The 12572-nt window shown below is 43.7% G+C and overlaps 1 protein-coding gene across 2 annotated transcripts in view; it reads left to right on the top strand.

Moving 5' to 3' along the window:
• The first annotated feature begins 1383 nt into the window (after window positions 1–1383).
• Window positions 1384–12572, top strand: part of sema4c (sema domain, immunoglobulin domain (Ig), transmembrane domain (TM) and short cytoplasmic domain, (semaphorin) 4C) — a 100443-nt gene continuing 89254 nt past the window's right edge. For both annotated transcript variants that reach the window (XM_063897872.1, XM_063897871.1), the window contains exon 1: window positions 1384–1783. The gene's annotated coding sequence lies outside the window, so the exon portion shown is untranslated. The remainder of the gene's footprint in view (window positions 1784–12572) is intronic.

The raw sequence follows: 12572 nt of genomic DNA, 5'->3' as shown, positions 1-12572 counted from the left end.
TATATATGTCCCTGCGCCGTTTCCAAATGTCAATTTCAATCTGATTGTTGATGCCTTAATGGGACAAAAAAATTAATTTGGTGAAAGCTTGATCCAACAAGAGATATTATTTTGATGTGACTTTAAAGAGATTCAAAGTCACAGGTACAGTTAACAGGAAAATGGTGAAGACCCAGACCATACAGTAGTCTAAATATCTGATGATAATAGATTGCATATAAAACAGCTTGACACATCAAACCAATTCCAGATATCTGTCAAGTTTGTCTGCCGACTTATCCGATCCCATTTAGCCAGTCTCCGCCTTACAGAGAATACAGAGGGAAAATAACTCTGGATTTAACTATTGATTTGTATCCAAACTGTACAGTATATGAGCTGATTTACAGACATCTCTTTCTCATTAAGTCAAAGGGAAAAAGTAATTTGAGGCCCATGGCATTAGGTGACCTACACGGAAGTTGTAGTACCACCGTTTGGCCACTGCGACAATTCGCTCAAACGGTCAGCGCACTTCCTGGAGGCTCGTGCTTCTGACGGTGGGTGTCGGCGAAATAGACCTTCCTGGTTGGCTGTTGCGTTTAAGAAAGGTGCGCACGGGAAGAGAAATGCATGCTAGGTAAACACACAGACGACTAAAGTCATCCAGACGTCTCTTCATGTTAATAATCCAAAGTACATCCCTCTCTAATACTCGGATATGATAAGTGTTGATTAAGAGAGCTGTTAAATTAGTCTCGAGGCTAGTTTATTTTGAATTGTGCACACCTGCGTTTTACGGTTTAATTCCCGTATGGACATTTATTTCCTCCTACGCAGGCGCAGAAGTACGTGTTTGAAAGGCAGTGTTTTATAGTCTTTGCGGTGTGTTCAGTTTCAAATGCGACTTTTTAGCCAAAACACAGGAAACTTGAGTGGCCACAACAGTCAAAACTAGTTATTTAGTGTTGCTTTGGTGTGTCAGGACCGTAACAATGCTCTGTTTAAAGCCAGGCCAACCTGTTCCCCCCAGCCCCGTTAACAAGGTCCTCTCGGGTCAGACCCCAGGTTGGGAAGCACTTTGCCAAAAACAGACCTTCCCTTTCACACAATGCAACAGTCCTAATCAAGCTGTGTAATGGCTGCTGGGAGCCTCTCGTCTGTGTCGGGGCCCTTGTTCAGAGACGAATGGGCGGAGACCTGTTTAGGTGCCTTTTTTTGAAATCCTCCCAGGTCCCTGCTGCGATGCGTACTGCAGGAGGAGACGCACACACGCTGCAGCGCCACACACACACACTCATACACACAAGGGTTTTCCAGGGGAGATTGGCACAGACACGCAGCGCCACGGTATGTGTCGGTACGGACTGCTGAAACTTCAGCGCACAGAGGCGGATAGACTCATCTAGTTCGTCCCAGATAGTGGATTAAATTCACGTATCTTTTCTTTTTTTCTCCTCCTCCTCCTCCTCCTCCTCCTCTGGTTTCGTGTTACAAAGCCCTGGGAGGGAGTTGCGCGGAGAGCCAGTTCCTCTGTGTAGAAACTGAATGACAGGATCATATGGCTTCATTTGCCTTATAGTCCAACCGTAAAAAGAACCCAGAGGAAATAAGGAAAAGAGAGGAGAACCAGCGGGCGAATTCATCTCAATTTGATGAGCAATGTGGAATAATTTCTAACTCTAATTCAGAAACAAATCCGAGATAACGGTGAAAGAAAAAAAAGGATACTGGATCTGTCGTCGGAGCGGAAAGCGCAGGACGCGGTGCCCGTAAACATCACCACCATCCCCGCTACAATAAGGTAAGTTTCAGCCCTTTATTTGTCGTAATGGTGGTTGCAGCGTCTGGATTAAAAGTAGACGAAGCAGGCAGAGGTGCAAGACATGATCTGGAGTCTCCGGATCTCCAACTGTTGCCCCCTTGTCTTTGAAAGAGGACGCCGTCAGACACAATGCATGGTGTGGACGGGGGCTTTTAGGTGTTGCAGGTTGTGTTTTTGGGGCTCAACGTGATGCAACTTTATCCATTTCTCGCAGTGTAAACACAGCGCACTGCGGTCAGGAGCTGCTGGAAGAGAATCAACTCCGCTGCTTTCTCTCTGAATCTACAGCATACTGCTCCACAATCACAGCCCTGTAGGGAAACTGTAATATCACACTCATGATGTGCTGAAACATGCCATGATTATATCTATGCGCCACAGGGGCAAAAGCAGTTCATATTTCACTGTTTTCCTGTAATACATCTCTCTGTTTTGCAGTCAAATAAACTTTTAGGAAGCTTGATACTGTTTTTCATCTTCGATTGCATCAATATAATATTCCCTTAACTCTCCTTACTTACTTTGTGACTTATTGTGATCATCTGAATCATGTAGAAGCATGCTTTTAGTGTTCTACACATCCAACAGACGACACAAACAGAGCTCCAGATAGCTAATTTCATCATATAGTAGTTAAACATGGCAGACTTGCTGCTTCTATTTCTCGCTTGCTCAGCTGACACTCTAAAATTAAGCTCTAACTGTGACAATAATCCACTGAATTGAGATATTACTTTGGAGTACTTTTCCCCCCCTCTGATTCCCTTTCTGCTTTAATGAAGTAGGTATTAGCTTCAGTTGAGTGATTATTGTAATTACTGAGGAGGAAGGCAAGCGCCCATGCTGGACAGTGAGCAAGGATTTGTGTAAAAAAAAGAAAGAAGAGGTGGTGTTTGGTTGAGGAGGAGTGGGGGGTCTGCCTGCTTTTCCTTGTCTTTTTTTTATGAGGTGGATGGTGCCAGTGCCAGTTAGCTCACAGACAGCAGGGGGGGGAGTACGGCCCTGCGGAATAAAGACAGTTGTGGGACTCATGTTATTGCCACGTGGGATGGAGGATGACTTTATTTACTGTGCTTCAGGATCCACTTTCTGCATGTGTCATTCTTTCATAAAGTTTCTCTTTCACGAAGTTATGGGTGTCACGGTGTTGTTTGAAAAGATTAATAAAAGTAATTCACTGAGCAGAGTTCAGTTTTGTTCAGCTTTGAGCCGCAAGTTGACATTTGCAGTAGGGATGTACCCGGAGATAATCCCACCGAAATACACTTTACTCACCTTCTTAATTTGTAGAATAGAGTTCTTAAGAATAGACATAATCCTTGATATAAATAGGCAGAGAAGATTATACAAGACTGGCGGTCTAGTTTGGTTGTTGAAGCATTCTTACTGACATGTGCATTATTCCCAGTCTGAAGAAAAGCCCTGGAAATCCAGTTTTTTTATCCAGGGCAGTTGCAACAAAGCCACTCACACACACACACGCACACACACACACATACACACACACACACACACACACACACATACACACACACACACATACACACACCGGCTGCAGCCCTCTGGCCCCAGATGTTAATGCCTCCATTGAGAGAGCCGCAGGACTCCTGCCGACTCGATCTCTTCATTGTCGCACAAACAATGGACTCCACATCCTGACAGCCAGCCTCCTTCCCATCTTCCCTCACACACTCCTCATGCTCCTCACACACGCATGCACACATACAATTAACCAGCACGCAGTCATTCAGACAAAGGAGCACATGCATCTTACATGCCTGCAAACAAGCACGCTTATACAGTCAGTTTTCTTACCTTAAAACAGTTTAACTAATGGCTGTTTAATAGTTGAGGTGTTTGAGTAAAAGATAGACATGTATGGCATTTCTTTAACCCTATATGAGTTGCTTTAAGCATGTGTGTGTTTTTCTGGGTCTTTTCTGGGTGTTATTTTGGACATATGATGCTGCAGATCATTTCAGTACAGGGAGACAAACAATTACTTTCATTAAATGTTAATTTTCTTGTTATTTTCTCCATTGAGTCATTCATTTTTAGTCCAGAATATGTCTGAATATGAGGAAAATGTCAGTCAGAGTTTCCAATAGCCCGAGATAACCTCCTCCAATGTTTCTTTCTGTCTGATTGGCAGTCTTGAACCAAAATATATCAATTTTTATATCATTTAAATAAAGAAAATGTTTCGAAGCCAGAAATAACATTTTCTTTGGTATATTCATTCAAACGATGAGTAAACATACCCCCCAACTAAATGTATGCCAAAGGAATCTGCGTCATGCTGTGTGTCAGCTCATCTTTGTGCATGTGCGCACAAATGTGACGTAAACTGTGTTTTGACACCAAAGGGCCAACATTGCATCATAGCTGTTACATTGTCACTGTGCCAGATGTCTCCTGTCTGCTGTGTGTGTGTGTGTGTGTGTGTGTGTTTAATTGTCAACTCTGTGTCACATGCATCACATCAATGCAACTGATACTGTAACCCACATGGCGAGCAGCTGAATGCACGGTAATGTCCCGTGATAACGCGATGATTTCTGTTAATATGCAACTCAAAGGCTCTGCATACAGGAACACACACACACACACAGCATTCAGTCTGTGTTTCATGCTGGCTGCGGTGCTGTGGGAGTGTATGGATTTGAATTTGCTAACTATAATGTATTTCTGACGGTGGGAGAAGCTTCTTTTTTTTCACATCCTCCGCTGAGCAAATTGTTGACGTGCCAGCTTCCCACAGTACGTTCTCTTTTGCTTCAAAATATCCCTTTCATTCCTGCAACGATTTAATTTGTTCTCTATTCGCCTTTCTTTTCTTTCAAAACACTTTTTGAGAAGCAGATTTGCTTTTGTTTGTGTTGCTCTGTGTTTCCTGCTAAGTTGAAGGGAGTTCACATCTCCAGCTATGCCCTCTCTGTTCTGAGGCTGCAAGAACAGATGTGTGTGTGTGTGTGTGTGTGTGTGTGTGTGTGTGTGTGTGTGTGTGTGTGTGTGTGTGTGTGTGTGTGTGTGTGTGTGTGTGTGTGTGTGTGTGTGTGTGTGTGTGTGTGTGTGTGTGTGTGTGTGTGTGTGTGTGTGTGTGTGTGTGTGTGTTTTAATCAAGTGTGTTTGTTTCCAACAGAGATATGGTTCATGGCAGGCCAGATGCAAGGTCTGGAGAGCAGAAGCAGATGGGTACTGTGTGTGTGTGTGTGTGTGTGTGTGTGTGTGTGTGTGCTGTAGGGGAACAGCGGGATGGGTGGAGGGGGTTGGGGGCTGGACAGACTGATGTTTAGAGAAGAAGGAAGGGAAGAGGCTGTTTACACGAACATGATGGTAAAAGGGCTTTGGCAGGGTGCAGGGTCAAAGTGATACAGACCGTATGTTTTGATTCCTCCTGTGCGCATGTGCCTGCCTTAATATTCCTAAAAGTTCATTATTAAGATCCCCTATTAGCTACAGAAACCAAGTTGTGTGTGTGTGTGTTTGTGTGCTGAGAGAGAGTGTGATATGTGCACAGCTGGGGACTAAAAATACCGACAGCGGAACGTGAAGTCTGACTTCGAAATGACACACAGCGGCATTAGGGATTTTTTTACACATTAGCATGTCATTGGCACACTGATCGAATTGTGACTTGTGTGTTCACTAAAATAAATGATACATTGATTAGTTTCAGCAAAATTACGACCTCTATCCTTCTTCCTCTAACTAGCGTGTTGCTTCTGGTCCTCCCTCCATAACCTCCAGTGATGTGCCCTCATTTCTCTTCCTGCAGAGGATAAATGTGTCGGAAGGCCCCTTTTTTCAGGTTGTTTCATTGACCTTTTCCCCCTCCACCATCTGCTATTCAACAGCTCTACCTCTACTAAGAGACAGCCCATTCTGTTGTGCCCTGAAGCTAAATCTGTCTTTCCATGAAATCTGCAGTGGCCAAGTGGACAAACGTGAGCAAATAAAGACACATTTATACCAATTTGAAAGCAGATATAAGACACTGGCAAAGGCACAGTTGATCAAGAAACACCAGCAAATGTGGGAGTGAATGCATTTGACATTTCTAGGGAAACCACATTGATAAAATGCATTAAGAGACTACTGCAGCATTATTAGTTTCTCTGGTTTTACTCTTCATAGGTATGTGTTGGAATTCAACAGACACTGAAATGGAAAGGCTGCCATACATGTGGAGATTGAGATTTGGTTTCTTGATTTTTTCCAGAGCTGTTCATCTTTAACATTTAGCTAATTCCTTGCATGTTGTCCATCAGTGTTAGCGTCCCCACACACACTTTGTGATGTGTATTGGAAGAAAGAAAGACTTTTATTAATCCCAGAGGGGAAATTCAGGGTTGTTTTGATTGTTGTATCCAAGTCACTATTGAACAGCCATGTGCGAAGGACATTCTAAAATATGCAAATCAAAGGACATCTGTCAAAAGGATTGGAAATGTCACTGCTAATTTAGCCTCACAATGAGAAATTGAAATGTTTTCCCAGGGACTTAACACTTCGAGTAGCACCTCCATTGTGTTTGTGTGCTGCACTGTTGGACAATGTGTCAGGAAACACTTGAAAAATCTAGATTTTTTTAGTATGCAAAGTAGACTTTATGTTGTCACGTTGAGATCATGATACTTAATTTCTTTCTGTAGCAGATTCAGTCTTCACCGGGTGTTGCTTTTTATTTATGTGCTGCGCTCTTCCTAAATGCGATATATATGGATTGTCAAAGTGATGACGATGTCTGCTGATGTTTCTTCATTCGCTCATGTTTCTTTATTTGCAGAGCCTTGAGCTCTTCCCACTCCTCTTGGCTCATTTGTTTACAGGACTGTTTCTAATCTCTCCGAGTCGATGCCGCTATAATTTATTGATGTTAAAGTGCTGCAGAAGGCCCTACTAATATAAGGGAAACATTCTGAACGAGGCAGAGCAAACACACTCATGACGCTGCACAACCTCCAGCCGCCTGTCAGTGTCTTTAAGATCTGTTGCGAAGTTTCCATCAGGCAGTGAAGATGGATTCAGAGGGCTTTGGCAGCGCCTGTGATTGCAGTTGTTCCGAGACGAGATGCTTTTTCTCCTCTGCAACTTAGCCTCTTCCCTTTGAGCTTCTCCCTCTCATCCAGCGCGTCTCTCACCCCACGTACGCACATCTTTTTTTCCCCCACTTCTTCTCTCCTGTTTCGGCTGAATTCTAGTAGCATAATGAGGTCATTTTTGCATTGCCAAAGTGTAAGCACTACCACTTATATAGCTCAACTTTAATTGAAGAGACAAGTGCATGTTCAGCCCATTGTGAAGGAAAACTATATGCTCGAGTAGTATAATCCCTTCAGTGGCGTTTAAAGTAGCTCCTGAATGCCTCTGAAGCTCCCTTATGGATGTTTCTCTCGGATCAATTCAGCTAAATTAAATAAAGCCATGTGGTCAAAAATTAACATTATCACCAACAAAGAGAAATACTCTCAGAGAACAGAGCACACGGCGGTAAGACATATTTGTCACCCGGCTATGAATGATGCAGCCCCCCCTTTGGGCCAATCAATAAATAAAAAGGCCCTTAGGAGGAAAAGTGTTTCCAGGAAAAGTCAGGCTGGTGGAAAATCCAATATGGTGCATGCTGACGTTCCTGCAGGCGAGTCCGTAGAGCTAGATGCTAGAAGTTGTGTTTATAAAAGCTTTTCTTATTCTGACCTTTAATTTCCCCAACCCCCCCCCCCCCCCCCCGATCAGGCCGATCGATGTCATTTAAAGAAAGTTAGAGTGCACGGTGGGAGGCATCAGACAAATCTAATCAGTGCTGTCTGAAACAAATGAACAGATTGGAGAGCTCCACGCACGCGACATAAAGCTCTGCTGCTTCTCTTCTGCACGACAAACTGTCTATCTGCCTCCACGACTCTGGAGGTCCTCAGAAGAAGCTCCTCTGCATTATTTATGAGTGTTAGTATGGAGGTGGACGAGAGCCCTGACCTGCTTGTTTGTTACCAGCTGACCACTATTGGCCATCTGCTGCCCGCCAGCCCCCCCCCCCCGCCCCGCTCTCTCCCTTCTCTCCCTAACTGAATAACTGTATATTGTATCTCTGCATCTGTCAATAACTTGTTTTCCATCCAAGTTTCTTATGGAAAATAGGGAGAGGTTGAATGGATTTGTTGCTTATTCTTTATTGAGCAAGCTTCAGTAAAAAATCATTAAAACTGATGACAACTCTGTATACTCATAAATATGAATATAGTACTTGGCAGTGAGGGGTGGGGAATGTGCTGATTCATAAAGATCTGTTTTCAATATCATGGGAATATAGGGATCATTATGGAGCTGCAGTATGGAGGAAACATCATGCTAAGCTAGCTGGAGCTACATTGAGTCAGTGTTAAATGAGTTGTCACTACAGGAATATCACATCTTCTTGCTAAATCAGTATGTTTTTCTTTTGAGCATCAACATTTACAGTGGTCTTTCCCTCCATCTGAGTCAAAATACAGACTCAGGGAGAGAGATCTTCATCACTTTTGATACCTGCCCAGTAATTTCCTCTTCAGATAGCTGCTGGACTTATCTCTCCTGCTTCTGCCCATCCCTGGCAGCGGTTGAAATTGTAAAGCTGGATTGGAGAGAGAGATATTAATATGCTCGGCCAAAAACCTTGTCAGCGATCCAACTGTGTTTCGGGGGCACCACGTAAGGTATTCCGTGTGTTTTCCGAGGCCCCCGACGTGCCTGCTCGTCATCTGCTTGTTGTTTTGTTTGTCCCGAATCAGCAGATGTTTTTCTGGCTCGGTCTGCGCTGTGTTTTGTGTTCAGAGGACCGCTGGAATTGTTCTCTTTTTTTGTTATTCTGGTTTTGGTGACACGTCAAAACTGTCTGGACCCAGTGTGAATGCAGAGGTTTCCATTGTTTACTGTCAGTGGCAGCATTGCTGTGTGTGTGTGTGTGTGTGTGTGTGTGTGTGTGTGTGTGTGTGTGTGTGTGTGTGTGTGTGTGTGTGTGTGTGTGTGTGTGTGTGTGTGTGTGTGTGTGTGTGTGTGTGTGTGTGTGTGTGTGTGTGTGTGTGTGTGTGTGTGTGTGTGTGTGTGTGTGTGTGTGTGTGTGTGTGTGTGTGTGTGTGTGTGTGTGTGCTTTGCATAGAGAAATCTGCACATTTAGCTTTTGCTTTTTGCTTGTGCATTGTGTCCTGGACAGTATGCACATGAGCCACCAGCACAATATAACAGTGAAAAATAGTGGTGCATTGAATGGATATCTGGGATTGTGTGTGTGTGTGTGTGTGTAATGATGCAGATGTAGAGGGCAGTAGGGTGTGTATGTGTGTGTAGTGGAAAGCAGGCCCCTACCCCCCTGTTCCCTGTGCTAAGCAGAGCATGCTAGTTTGTTTTTATGACAGCCTTTTTTTGGCATTGTTCTGGTCCGATGGAGCTCGCCCTCCCTACCGTGGGACAGGCCGTTAGTGGGCAGGAAGTGCCGGGAGCGCGCGGCTTGAGCACACACACAAACACATACTGTGCGCAGACTCGCAGCACACACAGTCTCTCCCAAGCTATCGCCTCGCACTCACACATAAAGTTTTGAGAGGACAATAAAAAGTTGCCCTGCAGCTCACAGGCTGGTAAGCTGCAGCTTATCCAGGAAGGAGCTGCAGCCGGGCTAATGGCCTCTCTACAGGGTAGGCACTACAGAGGGGCCTGCGCAGGCTTATCGCCCGCAGGAGGGCCCCTACATGGCTGCTCTCTTAAAGCTCAGTGTGGGAGTAGCTTAGCTTTTTTTGTAGCTGTTGAGAAACTACCATTGCTTATGTAGTGCTGTGTTTGTCTAGTGTCATCGAGGGTTAATTCAAAGATAGTCATTAGCACTTCCCTCAATGAACACACAGGTGTTTACCCAGTGTAGCACCTCTAATTGGAAATTCAAAGTTAACTTAGCGTTGGAGTTACTAATGAAAGTCTGCTCATGAGTATTGGGAAGTCTATGCTACCCTTAACTGTGTAAAAATCGATGTTAGAGCAGTGTTGCTTTTACTACCGAGCGAGTACTTCCTTCTAGTACCATGGGGACCTTTTGGAAAAGTGTGAAGAGGATGGCGGACAATGTGTGAAAGATGGTTTCATTGGAGATGTCTAAGTAAAGAGCCAGCTTGATTTATAGAAAACAATTTAAAGTGCGATAAGGGGGGTGTGAGACACCTTGCCCCCTGACAAATCAGATTTTGCCGCATGGATCCCAGTATAAAGACTCACTGCTCCTTTTCTTTATCTCTCCTAGATAAAGAACTGATGCATTGTTTACAGCAGATGCTTACTTTGCTGCAACATGGTGACCTGTCTGTTGCGTTGAGTTATAGACAACCCTTTTTTCAGCCTTGAATTAAAAGTGAATACAGTCTGAACCTGCTGTTTGATTATGTTGACTTGTCTGCTTTGCATATTCCGCACGATAAAAGTGATCCTGCAGACGAAATAATACCACATACAGGAAATGCTTAAACGTAACGGGGAGATCAGACTTTGATCGTGATATGGACATGATCTTTATACAAGGTGGAAACTGTGCTATAATGGCAACGTTATAATGGCTTCATGGTGAGAAGCATTGCACAGATTTCCATCTCATACCTTCCCAGCTTCACAGTTGGAGCTGCCTTGTACAACCAGAGCTCTCTACTGCTGTCCACTGAGCAGATCCACAAGAGCAGGTGGGGGTGCACCCTTTAATAGCCAATTATCTTGTGGTGGTTTGCTAAACTGCAACTAATAGCTGATCATTAAACCCATGGAATGAATTTGAATATAGTTACTCTTATCTATGAAGCACTATAAGGTCATGCCGCCTGTCAGCCTTCTAAATGTGGTACAATTAATGGAAGTTAAAACCACATCATCTAACTACTTTACCTTAGAACAGCTTTTAAATCATGCTTATGATACACTGTTTTGTTTTAGGGAGAATGTTGCTTCCCGTGGTGCCTATACTTAGGTTGATTTTGGTGATATTATATCCTATTTGGTTAAAAAAATGTTTTAAGTTTTCCCCTCTTCTCTTCCGCCGTAACTCTCAATGATTTATGGAGTTTACTGATGGACCGAAAGCATAACTTGGTCCTAAAGTAACCCTAACCGTTCACTGCTGCTGTTAGCTTGTTAGCTGTTAGCTCAGTTAGCTTTTTTGCAAATTCTGGGAAATCGGTAGCACTGGGGGAGTTTTATATAGCTAGCAGGTGCTGTGGGTTGCTGGGAGGAAGAAGTGGTTTCCAGGACAGAGGGGCAACAAACCAGGCTACTAATATTAGTTGGCCTGCTTTGTCTTCTGTCGATGCTCTTGCTTGATATTTAACCGTAACAGCTCTCCATATTTACCACATTGATGTATAAGAAACTGTAGGGGTGGTAAACCCCCAAAATACCATATCCAACATTATGTTTTATTCAGTTCCTCAACTATTTCGGTAGTCTGAAGCCAGTAACAGTTTAACTAGGACACCAACGTGTACTGTATGGCCAGTATTTACACAGTACATACATTTTTGAGGGAGTGGTAATACCATCAGGTGAAATCCAACGCTGAACTATAAATACATGTGGTATCTGCAGTGGGAAACACATGAGTATAAATCCAGCTTTATTGATTCACTTTCTCCAGATCCTGCACACTTTTATCCAAAACATCATCACCATTTTAGCTCAATGGTGGATTATTAGAGGTAGCACCTACTCCACCTTGAGTCTGCTTTGAGTCCAGCTGTGTCAGCAGCTGCAGCTATAATAGTCCTGTTGTTGAGGTGTTGGTCTGGATGGTGTGCTGGAGGGCGGAGTCTGCTTTTGCCCCATCACCCACCCCTTTCCTGCTCCAGACTCACCTTTGACCCGTGGCTAGCCACCCCCCCCCCCCTTCTCCTGCTGGTCTTTTCCAGTCCACTGCTCTCAGCATGTTTTCTGAAGAGAGGAGTGAGAAGAGGATAAAGGAAAGACACTCAACGGGATGAGGCCAGAGTAATATGACAGAAAGTAGATAAATGATGAGAAAGACAGAGATGTGGGAAAAATATAAGGGCTGGGGAGATGAGAAAAAGAAATAAGAGGGTTGCCAGGTTTAGTCCACTCCTAGAGAGAGACAGAGATTGAAAAGTGAGAAAGAAGCCGGGCAGCCCAGACAACAGCGCTGAGAAACCCAGATAAGAGCGGAGCAGCAGTCAACAATTACACCATCAATTTCCAACCTGGCTTTCACCATCTTCTCTCCCTCTCTCTTTCAATCTTTCTCATCTTTTTGCTTCTTGGCTTTTTTTCTCTTTTCTACCTCCAGTCCCCACTGCTGTGCTTTCGGCATATGTTTGTAATAGACCTCTCCACATGCAGTCTGCTATACACACACACAAACAAACACAAACACAAACAGACTCACAGACAGACACACTTGACACATACATGCACCTGCTTTTAAAGTATAACTGAGGTACACTACTTGAGTTTTATCTTAGTAATACTTATACTGCACTATATTTAGTACTTTTACCTTTGCTACTTGAGTTTATTGCTGATAGTACTTGTGTATTATTACTTAAGTGAAGTTTAATCTATACCATTATTGCCCTGTGACACGCAAGAGAGCCCTTTTTTTCAGATAATCCAATGTGTTTTTAAATGGATCATGTGGTGAAAGAAAATGTGTTAAAGATTTGGGTAAAAAGTCCTTCGTTGCATTCGTTGTTGTGGAACATTTAATGAAGTTCAGCTGAAACCGATACGAGGTTCCAGAAGTTCGACT

Source organism: Eleginops maclovinus, chromosome 12 (genome assembly GCF_036324505.1).
Source record: "Eleginops maclovinus isolate JMC-PN-2008 ecotype Puerto Natales chromosome 12, JC_Emac_rtc_rv5, whole genome shotgun sequence".
Taxonomy (NCBI): Eukaryota; Metazoa; Chordata; class Actinopteri; order Perciformes; family Eleginopidae; genus Eleginops; species Eleginops maclovinus.
Note: the sequence above shows the minus strand (reverse complement) of the source record. Positions and strands in the feature narration are given on the sequence as shown.